An 18741-nucleotide genomic window follows, 5' to 3' on the forward strand; every position below is an offset into this window, starting at 1 on the left:
CCCCGGATGACTTCCAAGAGATTGTCGATGAGACCGCGCGCCCAGTGGAACGAAATAAAAACGTAAACGGATCTCCAGTTGCGTAACACGTCCGTAAAATAAAGGAGGAAAAATGCGGCCGGGGAGGGCTGCGCCCTTCGTTCGAGATCGCTCTGTCTGAGAAGCTGTCGAGACGAATTAGGGGAGATTCAAGGCCGGCAACAGGCACATGCTGTTGCGCCAGTACTGCAGTAAATAGCTGCTGTCTAAAAAATGGGTTCTGCCTGGCTTCGGCGGGCAGTTCTTTTTTTTCTTATCCTACCTTTTTTTTTTAACTATAGACTTTGTAATTACCGTCATGATTCATTTTATTCGAACCAAAATCACCAGATAGGGTTTTAACTTATTTATACGACACCCCGGGTTAAAATTAGGCCCTAGCAGAATGTGGGAGAATAGCGGAATGCATTATTAACTGAAAAAATTTATTAATAACTATTTATGCTTTTGAATTAAACGTAGAAACAAACAAGCTGTCGTAAAACAACACAAAACTACTCTAAGAATACGTTTTATAACGCCTTAAACCATAAGCAATGACTTGCAGACAATTATCCCGGAAATGCTTGTATTCCCTTCACGAAGAGCTCCCCTCATCCCTTTCTCGTTCAGGCTATGCTGGCGTGTAACCTTTCGTGTTGACGTACATACTGATGATGTCCGGGATTTTAGACATAAGGCTGTCAAGGGGGCGAAGATGGCCTGATATCGCAGTATAGGATAAGATGTGACGAACCATTGTTGAATTATGGTTCTACCCATCCAAAGGTTACCACGCTGGCTGTATCGGTATCTTGCATCAGGTCGGCCATCTCAAAACTATGTGCTTTAAAGATGGCAGAGAGCGTGTCGATGCAGGTGATCGATTCCATGCGACCACAATGGCCTGCGGTAAGCTGATTAGAACAGTTCAGACCAACTAGTACGCCCAAGATCAACCCACTGAAAGTTGTAAAAGGTTCGTAGGTTTCCTGTTTCTGCCCCGTATGTCGCCGAGATGAAAGAAGGTGGAAAATGGATGTAACATGCTGTCATGAGCGAACGTTCATGGAACACACTCTTAAAAAAAGGGTCGGGGAACTTACTAACAGAACACTAATCAGTTACTTGTCACAGTATCCACTAGGTACTTAGTGTCTTTACTAACTGGTCATGCATAACCTCGTAAACAGCTACGCGTAGCAATTTGGATCGTCTGAGCGCTAAGCACGACATGGACACATTCAACGCGCACTTATCACACTTAGACAACAAATAAACTGAGCAAGAAAACCAACGGGATCCACGAGGAGAGTGAGTGTAACCTAGGTACTTTCGAAATACACCTGCTCTTCTTGCTTTTATAGCCAGCAGCGCAACTTGAGTCAGTAGGCTTGTCACAAAATTCAAATATTTCAGCGATGATGTTAGAATTGTGCACTTTGATGTGAGCATGTATACAAGTCAGCATGTGGATTTGCAAAAACGTTTTAATCGTGGCTGGGTGTGGGAAAAGTATAGTAGTCACTACGTTCAATAATTCGTAGAATTCTGTTACTATCAGTGAATGTTATCATCAAGCAAGCAGCAGTTACTAAGTGCACGGTCTAGACTAGAAACGAAAGCATGTATACGGTCCATACTAAGTGGCAGAACCTGCGTACCGTTCTAGGGTGTAGTAAAGTTCGCATGGAGTTAGCAAGTACTACCTTTTCACTAGAATTTTCGTTAAGAGTGCACGAACTTGTCCATTTTCGAAAATACCACTTATCCGTGGCAGGCCGGCACTGTTCTTCATCTCAGAGCGAATCTTCACGTCCTTTACTATACTCGTAAGTACACGCGCTCATTAGCTGGCTGCACTAAGGAAGAGAAAATTCCTCAAATTTACGGTCTCTGGCGTTGTAGTTTTACAGACGATATTCTTAAACCCGAAATATTTCATCTGTCTGACTGTCTGTATCCCTGTCTGTCTGTCCCTCAATTCAGGCATTCGGCCAAACGAAGAATTCTTGAACAAAAAGTTTATATGGCCAAAACCTTTCCGAACCGCTGAATCTGGAAACATACTTCGTGCTTCCCAGCATTGTTGAGCAAAAAAAAAAAAAACATTACTAGGCATATTTAACGGGACCCTGCAACACTTTCTTCAACTTTTTTTGAAATCCTAAATGCTTGCAGAACGTAGTCACCCAACACACCCAGTACTTAGATTACGGGGTCGCAAAGTAGCTCAGCCAAAAATTACTGCTCTACACCCATCAGATAACTTGGAAACTCGCTCGAAAGGTTTTTCTCTCTTTCCCGGTCTTGGCGTTCTTCGACGGCCCGAATTACGTCACTGAGGCCATGTAGCGGCTGTTGGCCGGTTTTCCTTCAGCTGCAGCAATGAACGCTTTTGGATGACAACTTTAAAATTTTGAAGCCACAAGAACAAAGCAGAAACGGAAGGCGTATCTGGCGCGACGAGAAAATCACGCAGTGCCGCTCCGTGCTGGCGATAACTGTAGCCTTCGCAGTGCTTCCATACGCGAAGGAAAGAGTGAAAGCGTTTATCAAAAGTGGTGCAGGGTCCCTTTAAGGGCAAAACCTCAATGCACAACTGGTACTCGCAGTGTTTTTTTTTATTTTAAAATAAATGTGTGCTCGGTGTTTGCGATAGCAAATACAAAATAGGCGTTCAAAACAATATTTGACACAAAAACACAAAAAGCGCTCGCGCGAGTCTGAACCCCGTGGCAGTGTTTTAAGTTGAACACTAACAAAAGGTTCCAGTAGGTGGTGCGAGCAGTGGAGCGCGCGAAAATTGAATTGACTTCAAGCAAACCTCCACCGTGTTTACCTTGGGATGAGCGAAAAGGAAGAGGAAGAACGTGAGAAGTGAGCGGGGAATAGGAGAGAGGCAATTGCGTGGCGGAGGTGGAGAAGATTATCGTCTTTCATCATCATTCATTATCATAATTATTCCATCTTTATTTCCTTTTTTACAGGAGGAGGCGAGGCAAAAAGCTGTTTGTACAGCTTGACGGGGCCCCAACTCTCTTTTCGTTGACAGCTTAGGGAAGACAGCTTAGATTGACACGCACAATATCAAAAACATATTGCATACCACCACTTCATGCAATAACACAAAAAAGTGAGGTTCTTTCACTTAAAAACAAGAACCGCATCAACAACAACATAGAAAAAGTACAAAATTCACAACTTGTGCTCACAAAACCATCTAATGTTAAGGTTTGCATTACGTATCGGATCAAGGTTTTCTATAACTAGCTTATTTAACAAAACAGGCAGTGTCTACCGTAACGATTGTTGAACATAGGAAGCGTGTGGCGTCGGAATTATCCGTCTCTCCATGTGGCGTGTTTGTCGAAAATGGGTATTTTGTCGCAGTTTAGCTACCAAGACTAGGAAGCTTTCACTGCACTGTATACAAATCGTATGTAGGTTACCAACAGCCTATAACTATGCAAAGAGTACACTGAACGAATGCCGTACTTCAAAAATTACGCCCATCTTCCCGCGAGGGAACCCTGGTGTGATGCGACGCATCGGGGGGTTCAATTGGCGTTTCCATTGGGTTGATTCTCTAAATCGGGTGAAACGTGTTGTGAACGCGTATGATGCATTCCATCACATGCGGGTGTTCTCATACGCGGGAAGGTTGGCGTAATTTTACTTTTCATGAAGGGACCGCCGCTTCCATCACGTCTTCATCGGAAGAATCAAGTCAAGCACGCAGTCGTCAAGCAAAGTGACACGAAGTCGAACGAGAGCGAGCGCTGACTGAACCGCCGCAGCGCTATACCCGCTTTATATTCACAGCGCCTCAAGGAGAGGAGACAACGGAGGAGAGTCGCGCATGCGCACGCTTGCGCGACGGGAGCGGAGCGAAGCGAGCGAAGCGCGCGCACACAGCTGTTGTTTATGATAATGAGGCGGAGTGAAAGCGTTGCGCGCACAGCTGTCGGAGATAAGACGGGAGGAGAGTCGCGCATGCGCAGGTGGCGTGCGGATGCCGGACAACGCTGACGCAGGAGGGACATGCCTCAGAGCAAGAGATGCGTCGCATCTAAAAAAAGGTTTTTGGTGGGATGAAGGAAGAGAAGGTTAGCTATGTAGCGAACAGCTCTTTTTTGTAATAGATGTAGCTTTGACAAATTTGAAACGCCCGTCTTGCACCACCCAAGGAGTAAGAAAAGAAAGAATACTAGGGAGTTATACAATGAAATCTTCACTTTTAAAGGACAAATTAGCCTCATTCGAGCAATAATTCTAACAGCAGATGACGCTTTTGATTGCACAGACTGAGTGTGCTCGTTCCACGTTAAATGTTTTGAAAACATTTCGACGACATATTTGCAGCGACGCAAGCAGATATGCGGCCAACTTTTCTGCTCTTCACCCCGCAGCTTGCGCGGAATTCGTTGTGCAGTCTATGACTAGCCCAAGGTTACCAGGAACCTCTGCGCACAATGCGTCACAGTTCATTCCTTGCGCAGTGCATGCAGACTACGGGTTACCATCGTCACGTGCAGCGTCTACAACGGTAAAACGGGGCGCCGTACGTGTTTACGTGGGGCCCACAGTGCCGGAATGCTTCCTTCCAAAAAGAGAATTGTCCCCCTTTCCGTCACATTGTCGCATTCAAGAGACCGATACAATTCATCGCCATGAATGTCAAAGGACACCAGCGAAAGTCGAGACCTCCCACAAGTTCAAGACATAACCAACGCATTAGTCACCCCTGCATCGCAAGCCTTACAAAGAAGCCCTCATTCTTAAAAAAGGCATGGCGATAGGGTTGTAGTGTAAGCCCCTATGCCGTCTGCACCGAATTCGGTGGGGTATTTTGTTTTGGAGCGAAACTTTCTATGCCTTACTGGCACCGTAGATCGTAACACTAGAACGCGCTGCAGGAAAGCTACCTTTACGCAACGGGTTTCCACAAAGGGCTAATGATGATGATGATGATGTTTCAACCATCTTTTTCCCAAGAAAGGGGCTTTAATTTCTTTTTTATCACCTGCAATGGTTTCTGCGTTTACTTAGACCGCGGAACTTCGGCGCATCTCGTCGAACATGGATGAAAACCCGTCGAAAACTCCCTGAAACTGGTGTTGCCCCGTAGGGATGCCGACTGGAGGAGACCTTGGTCACGGGGATCCTCACAAACGGAAGTGGAGGGTAAATTCCTGTGGTGAACAGGGGAGGCGAAACAGGGAGAACGCTGGGGTGCCAGAGAAACCGGAGCGGAGCGCCATCAACTCACCAAAAAGCTAAAATATAAGGACGAAAACTCATGCGTAAAAATTCGCGTTTAGTTCATCCTTGGGATGCAACTTTTTAAAAGGAACACTGAGGACTGAATGGCTCTTTTTTAGCTGGAAGGTCTTCTAATTTAAATCTATTTTGGTTTTTGTTTGTAGCACTGATACGCCTCTGTATGCGGCCATACCGTCGTCTCTGCTTCAACTTGTTCATCCTTGTCATGCTCCATTTATGTTCTTTTTACACTTTCCAGCAGAGTAGCCGGTCCGAGCATGCACCACACGATGTGTTGTGCTGCGGAATCATCACTTACAGTATGCCTACTCAAGCACGAAGAAATGTTCGCCTGCCATATTAACGCGCCCGACTACGCAGCTTGATTATCAACCACTCCTTGCCCTGTTCTACCCATCGGCAGACTTCTCTATTTCTTTCATTTTTTTCCCCGCTGCTTTCCGAATAGGAAAAATAATAAGCAACTTGCTATGCTACGTAAACAGGAGAGGTGGAAAACTCCGCACCTCATAGTCAGTACCAGGTAAACGACCCAACCAGGACTAGTATGCGTGAATCGTTATGCGTAATGGGAAAAGCGCCTAATGGCTGCCCACAAGGTCAGCTCTGCTAATGGCGAGGCTGGCCGTCTAGACAGAGAGTCGAAGAGAGTAACGCAGGAACGGTGACGGCGTGTGACAAACATTTCGCCTTACATTAAGTAAACAGATTCCATAAAGCTGGTGTGCTAGCCTGCTGTGCACGTGTTTTCGGTGTGGCCTTAAACATTTCGTCCTTCGGATGTTCACATGGTCTCCTCTTGGCAGGCCTAATCTTGGAAGGCGCGCTGCGGGCCTTTTCGTTGTGACTTACTTCTGAGAGCGGCTACCGTTTTGACTTTTAGCGGAAAGTATTCCGTTCATTGTCTACATCGCTTGATTATTGCCTTTTTTTCTGGCTCTTTCTGGGTTTTGCTCGCTTACTCCTTTTATGGTCATGTTTCGCAGCCTTGGCTTCACTGCAGCTTTCGGTTATGCCTCGTAACACCCGCCTCTGCGCAGCTAACGCACGTCACATGACTGAACGCAGTTGTATGACACACAGGTACGATAACGCTTGATAAGATAGGTAGGTCTCTATTAGGAAGGCCGTCAGACAAGGAGACACCATCTTAACGAAATTATTTATAGCATGCCTGGAGGGGGCATTCGGGGAGATTGATTTGGAGATTCCGTAAATGCGAGTAAAGGAAGAATATTTGAGCCGATGGAGACCTGTGGATGACATCTAGTGTTAATACAGCCGAACCTAGTTATAAAGAACACGGATATAGCGAATTATCGGCCATAGCGAACTAAATAGGAACTGTGGTTGGTGACGCTTTTTTTCAGTGCAGGTGTTATTTTTACAACGAAACCCAAACCGCCAGAGCCGCGGGCGATATCGGCTATAACGAAGAAATATTTGGTTCGCGCGATACTCGGAACTCGAAAGCTAGCTTTAAACAAACCAAAACAATTAAAAGATAGCAGTTTGCAAAGCCATAAAAATATAAAAGGCTCTTTTCTGCCTCTACAGTGGGGAACTCTATCCTCTAGTGCTGGGAAGAGCCGCCAGACGAAGATCACATCCTTCTTTAAATAAATAAGAATGCAGGCTTGTTCTATCAAACTTTGTTCAGTTGTTATTTCACGTTGTGGTGTTTCTGGAAGCATCGCTGTAAGCAGTAAGCAGCAGCTTCTGTAAGCATCGCTGAGCTTTTGATATATATATATATATATATATATATATATATATATATATATATATATATATATATATATATATCAAAAGCTCAGCGATGCTTACAGAAGCTGCTCGCAGTTCACAGAGCTACCACTTTATTACTATTGCCTGTACGCGCACGCACAGCTTTCCTGAACGGATGTTTCGCGCAATTACGCCTCTGCGATGCACTCAGTCTCTAAGAGTATACGTATACAGCCAGACAACGCCGTGATCGCGTTCCAAATTATCGAAATAATTTGCTTCCGTTTATTAGGCTGTTTAAGTTTATGACAAAGGGAACGGTTAGCTGCCTCACGAGCAGAGACGGGGGATCAAAAATGGCCGCCTCATGCGTTGCCCTTTGTTGACTGTATTATTTTTCAGCCAACGCCCAAACAGCGCGAGCCACTTGCTCCGCGCCACTGTGACGCACTCGGTTATTAGGCGGCGATCTGCGTCGAGCCGTAAAAGGTCGCTACGCATCCCAGCCTGCCTTTATATGCCCAGAGGAAAACGTAAACATTGCGTTCCATGGCCTCGCACTGCTGGAAGTCGCGGCATAGAAGCTGTCTGTGCGTCGCCACCTGCTCTCATCTCTTCCGGCAGAATGACGCATATCGCTTGAATTAAACTCTCTGAGAGCTCCTAAATTGGTGCCCTTTCATATAAAGGGTTGCGGGCCCCGAAAGAATTTTCCTTGCGTAGTTAAAGGTTATGCATGGAGTTTTGTGCACAGTACGCGTAATATAGTTTCGTATCCACTGTTGTAACTAGCGTCACTAAATAAATACTTCTAGAGTATCGGCACTCTTTTCTCTCATTGTTCTGTGCCACCAGATTTTTCAGTGGTCGGTCGGCACCCCGTGATATTTGTTTATGTATAGGCGCAGCCATTTTGTTTGTGGGCGCCTATTTCTCTCTCTCTCTCTCTCTCTCTCTCTCTCTCTGCTGCGCGGACGCTAGAGCGGCTGGTCGCACTCTGCCCGTCACAACCGGTGGTGGTTTCGTTGGGAGAGATGGCAACACTGCAAGCCAGAAACAAAATGGCCCCCAGACGCTTCCGTGCGCACGAAGTGGCGGTACTCTTAGGCGTAGCTTATTTAGTGATGTTAGTTGTAACTGGCTTTGAAGCGAAAAAAAAAAAAAAACCCGGGCCATCTCCGCTAACGTGAAACCTAGGGAGGGGCGAAGCATGCAGTGCATAAGTGTATTCTTGGCGCCTTGGCGTTTCTGCCCACGGAGACGAAACCGTTGTGGGGTTGTAGGGCACAGGTTTGCTGTAAAAGTCTCGTGTCTTTGAAGCACGAAGCGTTCTAGCGGGAGGCGTAAACGAGCGTACCGGTGTTTTAGTACCGTGGCTACAACGACGACGCTTACGACGACGACGACACGAGACGCCGACAGCAAGAGCCCCCGAAAGCCACCACGTACAGTTATTCATTTCGAATAAATGTTCGCTGTGGAACACAGCACTGTTGCGGGAAGAACCAACTGCACAGAAGCTAGCCAGAAGTTACTAGTCTTTGTTTTATTCTGGCCTGAATAAGTGGATGGATGTAATCGATGAATGGATGTAATCCAAATGAATTACGTCCATTTGTTTTTGGTCACTGTGTCAGAAAACATTTTTAAATTGTTTACAATACTGGGATCAACCCCTGGATCAAAGCCAGAGCCCCCATCATCTCAAATAAAATGATAAGAGCGATGTTTAGGCTCAAAATATCCTGTTTTGAATACTTGAAGAACTATGATGTGGTATACGCGTGGTTGACGCATGTGGTTGGAGAGATCGGGAAAGGGAACGCAGACAATATAAGTAATCAAAGGCTGGTTTTGCCTTTCTTAGCTGGTTTTCTTTCTTGAGTGAGTGAGTGAGTGAGTATTTTAAACTCCGTTGTGTGCTCCTAGTAGACTAAACTGACTAAGAATATATGAATGAAGGGAGCATGCGTGGTTGTCATTCAGCCGTACAATGGTGAATGACTAACGGAGTCGCTGCACATCACGGGGTTAGGCAAGACTACATGTATTTATTTTTGTGGCTAGGTAATGGTAGGGACGACATTTTTGTGATTGCTTTTATGTACGCTGATTGTTTCGGTTATAACCTTAGATTAATTCTTGGCCAAAGTTTAATTTACACAACTGAAACTTTGGCAAGTTGGTGTTGCATTTTGGGAACAAGCGCGAAAAAGACGACTACGTAAAAAGGAACTCACAGGACAGCGTGCTTCGAGCAACGACCAAGTACTCAGCCGTCACTCCACTATATTCATTCTTGCGTTGACTTTGCCACTTCGCCATTTAAATCAAACGCGAGAAATCTTCGCGTTTCAATCATTGCCGTCGTTAGACGGTTGGGTATCTGAATTATTTTCCTCGAAATGCTGTCAATGGGCAGAGTTATCCTGACCTATATATAGCTCTAGGGGACTCTCAATGAAAGAGAAAAAGTCGACCATTTCTGCTGGAAGAATCTGAAATGTGCGGGTAATTCCCACGATCTCGTCGTTGTTGTTTGACATGGCAGGCTCGGCGCTGCGACAAGCGGATTCCCGACTCAGCTTCAAATGAAGTCGTTGAGCTTATAAATTTTTCGCAATCCGTGCGGCAAATACCGTATTTACTCGCATAATGATCGCACTCGCGTAATGATCGCACCCCTGCAGCTTGCCGTTAAAGTTTAATTTTTCTTTATTTCCCGCGCAATGAACGCACCCTGAACTAGCCGCAGCAATATGTCGTATTTGTGATTATGGTCGTCCGTACCTCTCTCTCCCTCCCTTTTAAACAGGACACGGCTACGTTACTGTGGCAGCCTCGCCGATATTAGCGATATCGGCAAGCATGCGTTCAATATTGATGAGGAAGAAACTCTCACTAAATGCACATAATGCACTCACAAGACAAAGAAAAAAAAAACGCGCTCAGGTTGCTACGTGGGCAGCCATGTCTGTTTCGATGTTCCACACTGTGACAATGGCAGTCACTTATCGGTCGAACTGTTGTCACGTCGCAGCAAACTCGTTCCGGCATGTTCCGTAATTCACGACAACACTGCATTTTGCGTCACTTCGCAAAGCGACTGGCGGCGTGTGCGGAGTTTTTATTATGTTTTTTTTTATAATTTTTTATGTTCATGAGACCCATCATAAACATTTTGACCCACAATTTGTTCGCTTTTCGGTCCTAAAACATGTCTCGCGAAAAATTTACTCCGCGTAATGAACGCACCCCTAAATTTGCATCGATTTTTTTTTTAAGTGGCGTCATTACGCGAGTAAATACGGGCATGCACTTTCTTCCCCTACTTAGTTTTTTTTTTTTTTTCATGGCAGTTTTTAGAAACCAAATCTGTAAAATCCTCACGCCATGTCGCAGTAACGCTCGATTAAAGACGCTCGACGAAAAAAAAGGCTGCACATTACCAGTCGGTGATTTTAAAGTTGCTTCCATCAAAGTCATCCAATTTTAAGTGTAGTATCAAATTATTCCGCGGGGGGGGGGGGGGGTCATTAAAAATGAGGTAGGTGGCATAGAGTCCGGAAGTCACTCCAGAACGCAGGACGCCTAAAAATCAAAAAATAAAACGGGCCAAGCATGCAGTGTATAGGTGTATTCTTGGCGCCTTGGCGTTTTTGCCCACGGAGATGAAACCGTTGTGGGATAGAGGTATACAGCTTTGCTGTAATAGTCACGTGTCTTTGTGGGACGAAGCGTTTTAGCGCAAGGCGTTGGAAAACGAGCGTCCCGGTGTGTTCTTTCAGTACGCGTTTTTGCCCACAGAGATGAAACGTTCTATCGCGAGGCGTCGGAAAGCGAGTGTCTCGGTGTTTTAGTACCGTGAGTAGATGACACGACGACGACGACGACAGGAGTCACCGACAGCCCGACCCTAAAAGAAAACTAGAGCCTAACCTACAGTTATCCGTATACAATTACCCATAACTTGCAGTATCCCGTTACCCCAACGCCAACTAACTAAGCTGTACAGTAGAAATTAAAAGCAAGTACGTATTGCAATACCATCGAAGCAGTGCTTCCGACCAGCAGCGGCCATTCATTTCAATCAGGACTGCGCCTCAAAGTGGGAGCTGTCAGCGCACAGCGTCATAGAACACTGCGTGCGAAGGTGCAGCTCAATTTTCAGGCTGTACCGCTGCCCAAATTAGAGAGCAACTCTTGCGCAACTCTTGCCAGCACTACGGTTCAATGTGTATGCAAAAAAGCTAGTTACCGCACGGGAGGCGATTTCGAAGCAGGTAAATCTGAACTACCCGCCTCACGTCACTTTAATTAGCTTCGATTCAAACTCTAGGTATCGTCAGCAATTGGCTTAACATGGATTAATCTTCACCGCGGATTAACGCTGCACGGACTCTGTGTGGGCGCGCAATTCTTGCCTCACAGAAATAGTATCCTATTTGCATTCCATACCGAAGAACCACTGTCATATATTCTCAGGCGCCAATTACAGACGCAAAGTTTTTGTCAAAGTTTGTAATTGCGCCGTTTCGTAAGCCAGAGAAAGCTGTGTTCGAAAAATTCGCTACGTTTTATATTATAACGCGTTGGTATAACGCACTTGCATACGTACTGCGTTAAAAAACAAAAGCGCCCTCTACGCTTTCATGTGGTTTTAAATTACTCCCCTTCCTGCAGTGCCTGCAGTGAATCTCCCACATCAAAGGCAGGCAAAGACAGACAGACAGACAGACAGACAGACAGACAGACAGACAGACAGACAGACAGACAGACAGACAGACAGACAGACAGACAGACAGACAGACAGACAAAAATATTGTAACGCAAAGAAAAAGAAAGCATTAGAGCAGATAGATACTGAGTAAAGTGCCATAGGTGCCTACCGGTACCACCCGAGTACAACCGGTAGACATAAATACCGATAGACGGACAGACGGACGAACGGACGGACATCGCGATAAGGCGGCTCATAACACCAAATCAAACTCGCCGTTACCTAACTGTTTCTTTTGAATGACAGAGCTTGTCAGGCTGCTACAGCGTTGCCGCAGGTACCGATACACCTCAGCAGACGTAGGCCAGCATATTAACCGGTCATGGCATAAACTCCGCAGTGTTGCGCAACGCATTTCACTGCTGCTAGGCTTGAGCAACGACCCGTACACGCAGCCCATCCGCCTCGGTTTTGCTACGTAGAGTAAGCGTTCGGTAGAGAAGAAAGTGGTTTCATGAGAGGTGCACGGCACATTGACTTGAATAGTAATATAAATCATCAATAACAACCAAGCAACCAGTCTATACATATATAAAAATAAAATTAACTAATATTCAGGTGCATCTCGGGCTAAAATTCGCAGCTTCACAAAGCCATCGTCCCTCATTTCGGCAACCTCATTAGAAGCCACTGCACTGCGAACGTCCACGCACGCATGAAAGCTGAGATAACAAAAGGGATCAAAAGAGGGTCGCGTCGTCACAAGGCCGTTTACGCTATAAAAGTTTATCCCGCTTTCAAGGAAGAGCGCAATACGCTGAACGAGCAGAACAATTAAACGGGGAGAGTTCACGGCTTCGTCGCTAGACAAGCGCAGTGATAACGAGCTGTGCACTGCTAATTGTTACTCAATAAAAAAGCAAAGATAAAAATGGGAGATGTCAGCATAATGATTTTTCCTCTCTTATCTTTGCTGTGCCCAGGCGTCTCTAATATCGTTTCTGCCGCTGCCTTGTACGCGTACTCGTATACCCGCTCCTGCCACTCGGACCTCCGTGTGAATTTCACCTGAACACCGATGAAGTTTCGTTAAACTGATTGACTGGTTGTGGGGTTTAACGCGCCAAAGCTATACACCTGGGTTATGAGGCGCGCCGTAGCGGACTCCGGATTCATTTTTGACCACCTGGGGATCTTTAAAGGGACTCTGAAACACTTTTCTCAACTTTTTTTGAAATCTTAAATGCTTGCAGAACGTAGTCACCCAACACACCCAGTACTTAGATTAGGAGGCCGCAGAGTACCCCAGCCAAAAATTACTGCTCTATGCACATCAGACAACTTGTAAACTCGCTCAAAAGATTTTTCTCTCTTCCCCGGTCTGGGCGTTCTTCAACGGCCCGAATTACGTCACTAAGGCCATGTAGCGGCTGTTGGCCTGTTTTCCTTCAGTTGCAGCAATGAACACTTTTCGATAGCAACTTTTAAAAAAAAGCTACAAAAACAAAGCCGAAATGGAAAGCGTATGTGGTGCGACGAGTAAATCACGCAGTGCCGCTCCGTGCTGGCGATAACTGTAGCCTTCGCAGTGCTTCCAGACGCGAAGGAAAGAGTGAAAGCGCTTATCGACAGTGTTGTAGGGCCCCTTTAACGCGCGCCAAGATCTCCGCTTTTCGCATGAATCATGAAAGCAGCCACTGTAGCCGGGTTCGAACCCGTGCGATCTTGTGCTCAGCAGCATGACGCTTTATCCACTGAGCCTCCGTGGTGGGTAGTTACTTTATGTAGTTTTAGAAGCCTTGCGGGAAATATGTTCATTTTTTTCCTCACTGAGCAAACACAAAAGCACGCGGTAGAATCGATACCGACTTTCTATAAAGGGTCGACTCCTCAACACCGTGTATACCCGAAGGGAGCTTGACACGTATTGACTGCGCTATTTCAGGCAGCATTTATTAAAGCCGCAGGCAGCGTTTTTTTAATTGTGAGCAGCCGTTGGTACTTTTACGAAGCATTTGTTAACTTGTAAGCAACTGATAATGGTAACTACCCCCCTCCCCTCCCTCAACTCGAATTCCTCTACGCCCCGAATCCTCAACTCCAATTTTGGCGCCCTCCGCCTCTTTCAGTAGAAAGTAAAAAAAAAAAAAAAGTTAGGAACTAAGGTGTTTAGAATTTCAGTATCAACGGAATGGTTAGTTAGCTAGTTGTTTGCTCAATTCCCGCCGTGGCAGCCGCTTTTCTGATGGAGGTGAAAAGCAAAAATGGCAGCATCTGCACTCCGTGGATAATGGCGAGGGTGCGGAGTAGGAGGACTCGAAATGACATCCGAGTTGCGCCCCGAGTGACATCCGATTTCCGCCCCGACCGTCATTCGATTTGAGCCGGGGCTTGCACCTTGATTATTCCATAAATTAAACTGCAACTCACGGCTCAAATCGCACTTCGCTTGATTTTCGCTTGATGGTGGTGTGCGCGCGGATGGACGCGGACGGACATTGGGAGGTCCTAAGGTACTCCGCACCGTTACAGGCGAGGGAGTAAACCGTTTGACTCTCGGGTACTAACTCACGGTCGTAGCCTAATGGGTAAGACTACTGACACTAACTCTGTCTGTTTTACCAGACACGGGCTTGAATTCTGCCTGTGCCTGTGTGATTTTTTTGCGATTGTAAATGGTATGCGCACGGACGCGGACGGATATTGTGCGGTCCTAAGGTGCTCCGCACCTAGAACGCCCGTGTGTTCGAGATTTCGGTGCATGTTAAAGATCCCATGGTGGTTAAAGTTAATCCGAAGCCCTCCACTACGGCACGCCTCATCGCCTGTGTAGCGTCGGCGCGTTAAACCCGACAATCAATCAGTTAGTTGTTTGCTTATTGGCGCAAGGCCAGCAACGGGCAAAGAGCGCCAAAGCGATGCTATTTATTAAGAGTGGTGGGATGACTCAAACAGCCATTAAAATCAGCTGTAAAAGTGAAATCGAAAGGTGAAGTGGAATAAAGGAAAGTAACATAGCTGGAAAGTAGCCATAGCTGGGCAAGGCTACAAATATGGACGATAGAGGATCAGTAGTGAAAACTTCGCTTTTGACAGATACTTTAAAACGCGTTTGGCCGAGAACATAGGTTCGTCCGATAAAAAGTATCAGCGGAATGATTTCAATTTCAATTTCAATTTTGTTTTCCAGTAACACTGGACGGTTCCCTAGTCATATGCCAAGCTACTGCACTATAGCTTGGCATAGACCAGGGAACCGTTACACAGCGAACAGCGCATGAAGCAACACGTTGTCTGGAAGAGATACAAAGTTGTTGGTCAGCACAATATTTGAGACAATTACAGAAGCTGAAGCATACATATCGCAAAGTCAAAGTAGCGTGCATTTCAAGGATAGATAAAAAAATTACACACCCGAACTACCCGTAGGCACCCGGAGGCTTATTGGCTAAGGCGTTGTTGTTTTTTGTTTTTGTTTTTTGTAACAATAACTTTATTTACAAATATATACAGAGCCGTATGCAGTGATTACAGTGTTTTCCTAGAACATCAGAACATGGCTTAACTTGAACATAAAAAGGAGGCGATCGGCTGTCATGCGAGGAGAGGGTCAGAATGCTTTGCCAAGTACTTAGCCAATCGAGGAGTATTGCTCGCAAAGCCACAGAGCATTTGTGAAACTTAATTAGGCAAGAGAGACTGCCTACAGGGCTACTGTGTCATTGCACAGAGTTTGAAGTGAACGGGATAGAGGGAAGGGAGAAATTAGAGCTCTTGGGTGCTGCTGGGCACGACGACGTGGATTGAGTCCCGGTCGCACCGGCCGTTTTATTTTTATTTTTTATTTTTTTTGTAAGTGCAGAGCACTTTACGGGCTCACCTTGTCGGCGTAGCTCGCTCGCTGGACCCAAGTAGAGCCACACGGCGTTCCGTCGTAGCGGTTGTCCTATCGGAGTAACCCAGAGGCTTCGAAAGTCAAGCGGTTTATATAGTCATAAGCGTTCGAAACTCGTGAACCGCTGGCGCTTGTCATACATCTCCCAGTTTTTTTTTTTTAGCGCAAAGAAAACTGCGGGTACATTTGAGGTGCAATATACGTAATTAAGCGGCAGCGCCCGCATTCATTTATTTAGGAGCGCTCGTTGGGTTTGTTTTTACGATAGTAAGCGAAAAACATTGGCAGTGCAACGCCGGCACGTGCGGGAGGAAAAGCAAGCACAAAAATAACAGAATTCCCGCTGGCGCAGTTTCGGGCAGGGGGCGCGGGAGCAATGCGACGGCGGGAAATTTGAATTGCACTGGGTGGTAGCAGTGAACGGATAACGGTGCTACAGCCCATTATGGAGAATCACGGCTCTGCACTTCCGACAGCTTTCACGTTGAGTGGAACGGGTTTAATTTTTTTCTTCTATTAAAGGCGAAAAACGAAACCTCCCGTGTGTCGAAATTTCGGCGCACGTTAAAGATCCCCGGATGCTCTGAATCAATGACTAACAATTCATTGCGACGTCCCGCATAGCTCACGTGTAGCTTGGGCGCGTAAATGCAAACGTTGCTTCCGGATGCCAAAGTGTGGGGGTGAACCAGTGGAGATCATGAGTTACTGTCTTTTCGTTTTCCATTGTTCTTACGGCGATGACAATGCTATCTTGTAGCAAATGCTGATACCGCAGTGCAAGGCCCTTTCGGATATAAATCGGACATTATCTGGGTTCCTTTTCAATGCCGTGTGAGAACATTTTCACCTTGAATATAAATTACAATGCTACTTTTTTGCAGCGTATACTGACGCTCACATTTGGCACCGACTTCAAACCAACACATATTACAACCACTTCCATCTCCACCACATCTCTCCTACTAACTACCCACTTAACTGCCCCCAATGCGATGAGCCTAACACCACAGCTCACCTCGTCTGGAGGTGCCCCACCAACCCTCCACCACCCAGATCCCCTACCCTTGAGCAGTGGGAGTGCGTGTTGCAGAGCTGCCAGCTCGAAGACCAGGAGGCCCTGATCTCTCGGGCGAGGATGGCAGCCGCGGCATGCGGCCTACCGGACATAGGATGGCCAGCCACAGCTCCTAACTCTGTTTCTCCCCCACCCCGTCCCTGTTGTTTCAATAAACGTTCTCTCTCTCTCTCTCTCTCTCTCTCTCTCTCTCTCTCTCTCTCTCTCTCTCTCTCTCTCTCTCTCTCTCTCTCTCTCTCTCTCTCTCTCTCTCTCTCTCTCTCTACTGACGATGGAACCTAGCCCAGACTGGTGACGTTATGAAAAAAATCAAGGCCATTCCACCCTGCGTCTGTGGATTGCCTGCAAAATTGGTCGTCACTCAGTAACGACCGTCTCCATGGCTTTGTTGTCGTCGCGATATGCACTGATCGGAATACTCGAAATTGCAGACGCATTCTTGGATAATGTCAAATCGATGCATGTAGGCCACTGCGTGGCCGGTTGGGTCGGATCTGTGACCCGCCTGTGACCCGATTCGGCGGCCGCTTTTCTGATGGAGGCGAAAAGCATGAACGCCCGTGTGTACGAGATTTCGGCGCACGTTAAAGATCCCCAGGTGGTCAAAATTAATCCAGAGCCCTCCACTACGGCGCGCCTCATCGCCTGCGTTGCGTCGGCACGTCAAACCCTACAATCAATCAAACCAATCGGATCTGTGCGTCATCGCAAGTCAAATGTATAAACGAAACGCGCATAAACCACTCCCTTTTCGGTCCCGACACATCCGCGTCGAAAGCACCGACTGCGACCACAGGGTTAGTGAACCTCATGAGCCCACACTCCATGGAAGAACAGTCTGAGGACACCTAAGCCCCTTTTAAGTATTGTTAATGTGAAAGCCTTCAGGTTTAATTAAGCGCCTGAGACGCTTTTCGTTGCTTCCGCTCGGCGTTCTCGAAGGGCTTCGTCCTCTTTCTGCTTGAGAAGATTTGCTTCGCGATCTGCTCCTGCCTTACACTTTCGAATGTCTTCGATCCGTTTCTTACGTGTTGCGCCGCTGCTCGTTACCTTTCGCTACAGCTGAGTTAAAGCTTGTGCCATGGAACAGCTCGAGCTTCAAACACACATAGAGCCTGGGCAGTTTTGTTGTGAGGACATTAAAAAGTCATGCACCCCTCCATCTAACGACGACGATGGCTTAACGCGAAGTTTTTTCGTGATGAATTCTTTGGTTGGCCAACCCCACACTGCGAGTATGTGCTCTCTGGAATTACGCACCACTTTTCTAGGATACCCACTACAACTCTCGGGTGTGCACTCCGTAGGCCTAAAGTTTGGGTTTGGGGTGTACAGCGCGGATCGGTACCTGCTGCTTGACGTTCAGTGAGCAATTTCTTGAGTGGGTGCGTTAAACCCCAAGATGTGACGTTAGGCCTAACGTCCTGAACCTCAAAATGGGAAGTTAAGCCTAACGTCTTGTGGCTATTGTCTTGTGGCCCATACGGCACACAGAGCAACGCCATTCTTCTCGTTACATATTCTTTGGTTGTTGTCTGAGTTTTCTCAACCATTTTGACCATATCGAAATGAAGCAATCGGATAGACGCGGGCTTCATAGAGGGACCGACGCTCGATTCCGGGCACGGCAACCGTTTTTTTCTTTCACTTCACCCTTTATCATTCATCATCATCATCACTGTCATCAGAGAAAGTTGGCTTTCCTGCAGGGTGTATTGGCGTACAACGGCATCAGTGAGGACAAAAAGGTTCGCTTTGAAATTCCATGGAAACCTATAGCCTGATGCAACTCCGCTGCAAAAAAAAAAAAAAAAAAGAACCCCCGCAGATCCAACGCGCGTGCCGGATTATATGTGTATCGAAGCTGGGCTTAATGCCTGTGCTTAAAATCAACGTTCCCACTTACATTGGCACACACGTAATGAGTACGCGAGCTGCATGCTAAACCTTCACTACGTATGCCGAGCTTTTTCAGTGGCCGCGTATCCGGATTCCGCAGAAAACGAGGGTAAAACA

Source organism: Haemaphysalis longicornis, unplaced genomic scaffold (assembly GCF_048455015.1).
Source record: "Haemaphysalis longicornis isolate Haplotype H1 unplaced genomic scaffold, Haemaphysalis longicornis Haplotype H1 scaffold_6, whole genome shotgun sequence".
NCBI lineage: Eukaryota > Metazoa > Arthropoda > Arachnida > Ixodida > Ixodidae > Haemaphysalis > Haemaphysalis longicornis.